The following is a 9995-nucleotide window of genomic DNA, read 5'->3' as shown; positions in this document are numbered from 1 at the left end:
ATTCAGTTTGTACAGAGCTAGGTCCCACAAACAGTAATGAGACAATTAACCAGGTGCATCTTTGTGATGTTGATTGGAACTCTGAGGGAACATCCCGGCCCTCCTTTAAATTTTGCCACGGAAGCTTTCACATTTAAAAAGGCAGAAGAAATCTTGGTTCAATGTCCCACTCGGCAGTGTTGACCCCTACAGCAGAGTACTACATTTAAATGTCAGCCTAAGTTCGTCCATCATGCTCAAATATCTGGAGTGGATGGTGGAAACACAATGCTCTGATTCAGAGGTAACAAGTGTGACCTTGGGCCCGTAACTGAATGACACCTTCAGAAACGCAAAACTCCCTTGGGTTTGTCAATTCTCTATTATTTGCTGAGTGTGGCCCCACGAGCGGCGTGACAACATTGACACGAACCAATTCTTTCACAGGACTATTTTTGACAACCATGAGAATTGTTGCAATAAAGCTGCTGCAACATTCAAATTTTGGAAGAAGTGCAAAAAGTCACTCAGTAATCTAGAAAGCATTTCAGCTTAAAGAAACAGAAATGTTATTGTTGTAATTTCAAGGATTGGCGACCACCAGTTAGTCTAATGAACTTTAACGGTTTATTTACAAGCAGATAACTATATACAGAATACTTCCATGATGTTAACACTTCCAGTTTTAGGATTTGTTCTGGCTGCAAAAGCCCGTACTCTGCACCAAGATCCCCGCGCTAACTCCCCATTGGGCAATTGACTCACATGACCCTTCCAGTGTATGCTCCCTTAAAGGGCCAGCCACTACAGTCATCAAAGAAACTTATAAAATAAGAGATCTACACAAACTACACTCAAACCTACTACTCAATCCAAATGTCAGTTAACGGCGTTTGATAAGGTGCCCCATAAAAGGCTGCTGAAGAAGATTAGGGCACACGGAGTTGGGGGTAGTGTGTTAAAGTGGATTGGGGACTGGCTATCCGACAGGAAGCAAAGAGTCGGAATAAATGGGTGTTTTTCCGGTTGGAGGAAGGTAACTAGTGGCGTGCCGCAGGGATCGGTACTCGGGCCGCAACTGTTTACCATTTATATAGATGATCTGGAGGAGGGGACGGAGTGTAGGGTAACGAAGTTTGTAGACGACACAAAGATAAGTGGAAAAGTGAATCGTGTGGAGGACGGAGAAGATCAGCAGAGAGATTTGGACAGGCTTGAGTGAGTGGGCGAGGATATGGCAAATGGAGTATAACGTTGATAAATGCGAGGTTATACACTTTGGAGGAAATAATAACAAATGGGATTACTATCTCAATGGAAACAAATTAAAACGTGCTACCGTGCAAAGGGACCTGGGGGTCCTTGTGCATGAGACGCAAAAGCCCAGTCTGCAGGTACAACAGGTGATCAAGAAGGCAAATGGGATGTTGGCCTATATTGCGAGGGGGATAGAATATAAAAGCAGGGATGTCTTGATGCACCTGTACAGGGCATTGGTGAGGCCGCAGCTGGAATACTGTGTGCAGTATTGGTCCCCTTATATGAGGAAGGATATATTGGCATTGGAGGGAGTGCAGAGAAGGTTCACCAGGTTGATACCGGAGATGAGGGGTTTGGATTATGAGGAGAGGCTGAGGAGATTGGGTTTGTACTCGTTGGAGTTTAGAAGGATGAGGGGGGATCTTATGGAGACTTATAAGATAATGCGGGGGCTGGATAGGGTGGAGGCGGAGAGATTCTTTCCACTTAGTAAGGAAGTTAAAACTAGAGGACACAGCCTCAAAATAAAGGGGGGTCGGTTTAAGACAGAGTTGAGGAGGAACTTCTTCTCCCAGAGGGTGGTGAATCTCTGGAATTCTCTGCCCACTGAGGTGGTGGAGGCTACCTCGCTGAATATGTTTAAAGCGCGGATGGATGGATTCCTGAGCGGTAAGGGAATTAAGGGTTATGGGGATCAGGCGGGTAAGTGGTACTGATCCACGTCAGATCAGCCATGATCTTATTGAATGGCGGGGCAGGCTCGAGGGGCTAGATGGCCTACTCCTGCTCCTATTTCTTATGTTCTTATGTTCTTAACCACACAATTTCATCCTTGCTCAGAACCAAATAGATCTCCCATTTCTTCACACTTTCTGTCCTTGAGCAAAACTTTAAAAATATAACACAATATTTTAATAAGTGTTGATTAGTTATAAACAGAATATTAAAAGTTTACAGTGTGGTATCACTTTTAAACAGGTTATGCACTTAATCGGAAATAACACATACTTATAAACTACACAGTTCAGCCCAACTGTTATTTACACAATGGTATTGTTTCCAACCTGGAACCTTTGCACTGACCTCTGTCTCTGAACATAGCTGATCTGAAATGTCAACCTTCAGCAACAGTCTTCACTCTTTAGTACATAACAGGTCAATGCTAAAAATATTTACTGTGGCAATAGCCAGTTAGAAAATACAAAGGAGTATTTAAATAGTGTTAAACTGGCAAACTGAACTTGAATATATGTTAGTCGCCAGCACGATGAAAATTTCATGATGAAACATTTTTTATCTCCAAGCTATTTTCAGTAATTTGCTGAAGGGTTGTCGCACATTACAACTGACAAGAGAAATGTCAGTGACAAAATTCAGGCACTGCTATCAATATCGAATGCTATGGAAGAGGCAGCAGAACTATCATTGGAAAAGCTGTTCTGTAACTAGGAACACAGGAAATGACTGACGGGAAAAAGTTCTGTCATTGCATCAAGCAAATATAATGATATCAAGCAGTTTAATAGGATGGTAGTAAACTAACTGTAGGATGTATTCAGGGCGCGGATGTCTCTGCATTGTGCAGTATCAAAACATATCTCTGCTAATTATCCATACGGTCAATTCAGTTTAGGCAAGGTGCAAAAGTAACTAAGCAGCCAGTCATCATTTGGAAACTGGGACTGCCGTGAGTGACAATGTTCTCCTCATGTTTTAATGAACTGCTTAAGGAGAAGATTGAGAAATAAATAATTGCAGGACGACCTGTGCAGACAATGTACAATTTCACTTTCAATACTGAACTGAGGAAAGACTCAGAAAATGTAATTCTGCAGCATTTACCAATACAGAGATTAATTGTTAAGAGTGAAGAGGGAATAAATTGAATGGCTCAACGAGTTTTCAGATCAAATATGACAGCACAGTCACTTGCTTGACACATACACAGTGTATTCTCTATATGTGCCATCCCTCCCACTTTGTGCTCACACTTACACCACCCACACACTTATTCTTCCACTGCCTGCACGTAAATTATAATTCTCATGATAATTACCTGGGTATAATGATTCACACAGGCAGATGACGCACAAAACCCTTTATCATCATGGCAATTGTAGTTCATAGGATTTGCAATCTGGAAGAGGAAGGGGGAAAAAAATGAGGGTGACAAAAATGCATTTGCCAAAGTGTGTCAGAAACAGCAATATAGATGATTTGTGGACTGCATTTATTTTATAAAGTATCCTGTCTTTTCTCATGAGTTTTAATGTTGGATAAGCCCACTTAGCAACCCTTGCCGCATCACATTGTGCACCTCCTACTCGCTTGGCTGAAAATTGTATCATATCTGTACTTTCCTGTCAAAGCACTCTTGTCTTAAATAGCACACTGCTGATATTTGCACTAATTCAAGAAGAACTATTCATAAATTCTGGCTTCTAATATCAGTGGGAGCTTGCAGGAGTGGTTGGGGGTGGAGGAGAGGGGAGGTTACTATTGGTAACTACTACAGAGTTTGCCTTCCATTTTAGTTTCCTTTATATGTTGTGCTTTCAAAATTCCTTCAATAAATACTCAGCGACAAGTATGTCAAATACGATTCCTTCAGCAGCGTCACAGCCACTGCAAGTACATGAGGAGGAATAAATCAGAAGAAAAGATCTTTGCAGTGTTACATTTTGGAAATTATGTGAAGCTGCTACTGTATTGCCTCTTACCTTGGGTGCTAAAGGTGGTTTTGTAATACTCCTTGTGACTTACTGTGGTGTTTTAGTTGTTGCAGTAATTGTCCCAGTTATTTGTGAGATCCCTGTGAGAATATGTAATGGTGCTGACTGCTGCTCATCATCAATGTTCTACTGCATAGAATATATTGAGGACTGTTTCACTTACCTATTTTTAGTGTCAATTTAGTGTCATGTGACATGGTAAAATGCACTGCAGAATGTTCAACACCAGATACTCTGAACTTTCAGCACATTTTGTTTTTTTAAAGCTGTATTATATCATTTCACAAAATTTAACCAGATAAGAATCATATTTTTGAAAACCTCAAATTTGCTCACAAAATTTCTCTATGTCACAAAGGTCAAAAGATGCGTTTATGCAATTTTAGAAAACTAATTGCTGAAGTGGTTTCATTTGCAACCAAATTTCTTCCTCATTTTGCTTCTATTATATGGAGTTTACAACACAAGGACAAGTCTTTTGGCCCTAATGGTCAATGTTCCTGAATGGCTCCTCCTAACTTCCTAAATCTAACCCTATCTCCCCTTGTCATTAGTGTCCTTAACTAATTTCCCCTTAAATGCATCAACACTGTTCACCTCAACCATTCCATGAGGGAGCAAGTTCCACATTCTAAGCAGGCACTGGATAGAGCAGTTTCTCCTGAATTCTTTACTGGATTTGTTAGTGATTGTCTTGTAATTATGACTCCTGTTTTTTTTAGATGCATCCATTTATGAATTCTACCTGTATCATCTCTTTTCTATTGTTGTTGACTCCTACTTTCTGACCTTCTATGTTTCCCAGTTTTCTACCACTTCACCTTCTCCTAAGTGTTCTGCTCTTGATTCCTGGGGGTGAATTTTAGAGGAAGGTTGGGGTAATGCTGCCCTCCCACACCACTTGATAGAAATGTTGGTCAGCAGTTCACCAACTTTAACAAGAGCTGCCTCGCAGCGATGATACGCTAGGGGCAGCCTTAACAAACTGAGAGTAGGACATCCAACACTCAGGGACATGAAGTCCCAATCTTGAGAGATGCTGGTAATCAGGGAGAAACCCTCCACTGGTTGGAGTCATTCCTGGCATGAAGTAAGGTGGTTGTCATGGTTGGAGGTCCATCATCTCAGCTCCAGGATATGATTGTAAGAGTTCCTCAGGAATGTGTTCCAGACCCAACTATCTCCTTCCGCTTCATCAGTGACCTTCCTTCCATCATAAGGTTAGAATTGGGGAGTTGGCACAATGTTCAACACCATTTGCGACTCCTCAGATACTGAAGCAGTCCGTCTCTAAATGAAGCAACACCTGGACAATATCCAGACTTGGGCTGACAAGTGCCAGAACATTATAATGACCACTGCTAGGATGATAACACAGTCTAAAAGGGAGTCCCAAGAAAGAAGATCATGGAAGCTGGAATTAATTCTAAGTCTGGTGGGGAAGGGATCGGTGATCTTCATGATGAAGGAGGTTAGGATGGGGATCAAGTTCATGGGACATATAGGATTAATAGATGAGGTGAGAGAAACTGCCCTTGATATCAAGGCAGCATTTGACCAAGTATGAATTAAGGAGCCCTATCAAAACTGTAGTGAATGGTAATCAGGGGGAAACCCTCCAGTGGTCGGAGTCATTCCTGGCACAAAATAAGATGATTATGGTGGTTGGAGGTCAAGCATCTCAGCTCCAGGACATGATTGCAGACTTGGGCTGATAAGTGGCAAAAGACATTCACGCCACTCCAGTGCCAAGCAATGACCATCTCCAACAAGAGACAATCTAACCATTGCCCCTTGACATTCAATGCCATTATGAATGCTGAAACACCACTATCAACATCCAGGGCTTATCATTGATCAGAAACTAAACTGAACTGGACTAGCCAAATAAATACTGTGGCCATAAGAGCAGGTCTAAGGCAAGGAATCCTGTGGTGAGTAACTCACTTCCTGGCACCCCAAGCATATCCATCATTTACAAGGCACAAGTCAGGAGTGTAATAGAACACTGCACATCCCTGGATGAGTGCATCTCCAACAACACTCAATAATCTCGACACCATCTAGGACAAAGCAGTCCATTTCATAGAATCCCTACAGCATAGAAGGAGGCCATTCAGCTCATTGAGTCTGCACTGGCAACAATCCCACCCAAGCCCCATCTCCGTAACCTCACAAAGGGTCAATTTAGCATAGCCAATCAACCTAACCTGCACATCTTTGGAGAATTGGAGGAAACCGGAGCACCCAGGGGAAACCCACGCAGAAACAGGGAGAATATGCAAACTCCACACAGACTGTCACCTGAGGCAAGAATTGAACCTGGGTCCTTTGCACTGTGAGGCAGCAGTGCTAACCATTGTGCCACTGTGCTGCACTTGATTGCTACTCATTTCACAAACATTCAATCCATCCACCACTGACAAACAGTGGCAACAATGTGTATCATCTACAAGATGCACTGCAGGAAGTCACCAAGGCTCCTTAGTCAGCACCTTACTAACCCACAACCATTACCATTTAGAAGGACAAGAGCAGCAGATACCTGGGAACACCACTACCTGGAGTTACCCCCCAAGTCACTCACCATCCTGACTTGGAAATATATTGCTGTTCCCTCACTGTCATTGGAGCAAAATAATTTCCTCCCTAACAGCACTCTGCGTGTACCTATTCCTCAGGGACTGCAGCATTTCAAGAAGTCAGCTCACCAACACCTTCTTAAGGCCAGTTAGGGATGGGCAATAAATGTTGACCTAGCTAGCGATGCCCACATCCCATAAATTAATTTTTTAAAATGGGATTAAGTACAGTCCTGCCCACACCATGATGTAAGAGAACACATTACCCACACCCAGATTCACCTCAGTGCTGACGGAACTGTGTGTATTAGCAAGCATGGGAACAGCACCTAACTTGTACCATTCACTGTATATTTGTAAGTAGTTCTAAGAGCCAAAGTATGATATTGAAGACTTCTTCAGATCTACTGAGCTGTAACCAACACCTTACAGCAACTATAGCTTTGAGATCAGAGGCAATATTTCAAAACTGCAAGGAGTTAATTAATTAACTTTCTTTGTGCTGCTTCATATGCTAAATGCATTTTAAAGCTAGTCTTTACATAGGAGTATACAAGTAAATTAGATATAGTTGATGAAAAGAAGAATAAAGTGATGTCAGAGAACCAGACAAGGGCATTTGCTGTGGAGCATTAACACCTACATGGACTGGAATGGCAGAATGGTCAATTTCTCCGAATGTACAGAAAATTCTACGATGCATTTGTTTCCAAATAATTCTCTTCTCGGGAGTTAAATTTATTCTTTAATTTAAAACCAGTGTACAAGCTAAGTATGCATTAATGGAAAGTAATTATGTGCTTGAACATTAATGGAGTAATATTGCATTTTCATTCACATCACTCGGCTATCTGCCTAATTGCACTTTATTTTTCCACAATACGGCACAGTCCAATATATTATGAGATAATAATTAATTTGAAACATACAAATTTAATCACGAATGAATATTTCACCGCCTTTGTAAAGGAAAAGAAAATAGAAAGAATTTCAGTTCTTTTACTGTGATGACACTCTAAAACACTTTTGAACTATAATCAGTTATGATTTCTGCAGGAAAATGTGACAATCAAACCAAGATCTTACAAATATTAATGAAATAAACCATTAATTCACCCGCTTTTGTGAAGTATTGGTGGAAAGATAAAGGTTAATCAGGCCCCAGGAGAATCCTGAGAGTAATTTTAATTATGAAACTGGTTTATTTTGAAAAATGCTATGGAATCTCTTATGACCACTTAACCTGACTCAGCTTCAGTTCAGCTGAAAGGCAGCACCATTGGCAATGTAACACTCTCTCAGTGCTCCACTACATTGTCAATCTAGATTACATTCTCAAATTCTGGAACAGGCTCTACCATCTGAAGCAGAAGTTCCAAAGGGTGAGAAAAGGTGGAAGTCTACTTTCTGTGATTCTGCAATAATTCTTCCCTGTTTAAACTGACCTTCTACATTCCAGTGGGGCAAAATGGTTTGATCTTCTGTTTGCAAAGCTGCGATGCTGAGGGATTCTGCCTGGGTAGTTTGCTGAGTTTCCTGGGACACTTTGTTGTTTACACACTCTAGGAGCAGGAATTTCCCGGCCATGTTCACCCCAAGACCAGAAAATCCCATCTGATGTCAATGGACCTTTGCATGGTCCTGTCCCACCTGCTACGATTCCTGTGGCAGGCGGGGGAGTTACTTCGACTGAGAGCTGGTGTGAGTTATCTGGTCAGAAGTCCCAGAAAGGAGCCTAGATGTTCCTGCGAGAAAGGTGACCAATTATCCTGGAGAGCATAATTTACTCTCTTTTTAAATAATCCTTGGTTCCCCTCACAGCTGAAGACACTTTCACCTTAAATACCCCTTTTGCCCTAAGATACTTCTTCCAGTGAAGTTTTGAATTGTTTCTCCTTCTAGAGGTGGATCAAGGTACATGACACAGAAACATGGGGACAATGCATCCATCCTAGTCAAGTGAATGACCTCAGGCTAGATTTTGGACAAACTCTTCAGCTAGGTTGGGTGCAGGGATCTATCCCACATCTGTGACACTTGAAGGCCAGGCGAGAAATTGTAGCAACTGTACCAAGCTGACAAGATGGTTGGTCATCTTCCAAGAGGCTGATGTTAACTCAGTCCTAACGTGCTTGATGGTAACCTCTGTAGAACCCTCAGCCTCCAAGTAAAGAACCTACACCAATGTACATTCACAAGATAGAAATAGATTAGTTTGCTACCCTGCCAAACAGTGGGCTGTGTATTAACTCCCCCACTGGCGATGGAACATGTAAAATTCAGTAGGTGGACTTCCACTGCCTACAGACCCTGGTGGGCAGGATGGAAAAATGCTGGCCAAAATGTTTCAGTCAAGTCACCTTATTTTTCTAAACTCCAGTGGATACAAGCCTAGCCTGTCCAGCCTTTCCTCATAAGATAACTCACCCATTCCAGGTATTAGTTTAGTAAACCTCTTTCTGAACTGCTTCGAATTTACATCCTTCCTTACAGAAAGAGACCAATACTGTACACAATACTCTAGATGTAATCTCACCAATGCTCTATAGAACTAAATCATAGTCTCCCTACTTTAGCATTAGATTTCCCTCACAGTAAATTCTATTAGCTTTCCTAATTACTTGCTATACCTGCATAGTAGCTTGTGTCTTCTTCACATCTTACTGTCCGACCTATCTTTCTGTCATCAGCAAATTTAGCAACCATACGATTGTAAAAAGCTGAGGCTACAGCACTGATCCCTGTAGCACATCATTCATTACATCTTGCCAACTAGAAATGGAACCATTTATGCCAATCTCTGTTTCCTTTTAGCTTGTCAACCTTTTATCGACGCCAATGTTTTCCCCATACCATGAGCTTTTATTTTTCGTGATAGCTTTTGATTTGCCACCTTATCAAATGTCTTCTGAAAACCTAAATACAGTACATCCACCAGTCCCCCTTTATCCACAGCACATGTTACTTCTTGAAAGAATTCCAATAAATTGGTTTAAAATTTTCCACAAAACTATGTTGTCTCCATCTTGAATTTTTCCAAGTGCCCTGCTATATATTATAGCTTCTAACACCCTCCCTTTGACAGATGTTAGGTGAACTGGCCTATAGTTTCCTGCTTTCTGTCTCCCTCCCTTTTTGAATAAAAGAGCTGCATTCACTCTTTTGGGAATGTTAGAATATTAAAATCAATGCATCAACCAGCCACTTCTTTTAAGACCCTAAGATGAAGTCCATTAAGATCCAAGAACTTGTTGGCCCACGGCTCCAACAATTTACTCAGTAACATTTCCCTAGTGATTAGAACTTTTCTGAATCCCCCTTTCCATTCCCATTTCCTGATTTACAGCTATTTCTGGGATGCTACTTGTATCCTCTATAATAGAGATCAATGCAAAATATCTGTTCAGTTCATCTGCCATCTCCATATTTTCTATTATTACTT

The sequence above is a fragment of the Mustelus asterias genome, chromosome 17 (assembly GCF_964213995.1).
Source record: "Mustelus asterias chromosome 17, sMusAst1.hap1.1, whole genome shotgun sequence".
Classification (NCBI taxonomy): Eukaryota; Metazoa; Chordata; class Chondrichthyes; order Carcharhiniformes; family Triakidae; genus Mustelus; species Mustelus asterias.
The sequence above is the reverse complement of the archived record's forward strand: the minus strand, read 5'-3'. Positions refer to the sequence as shown.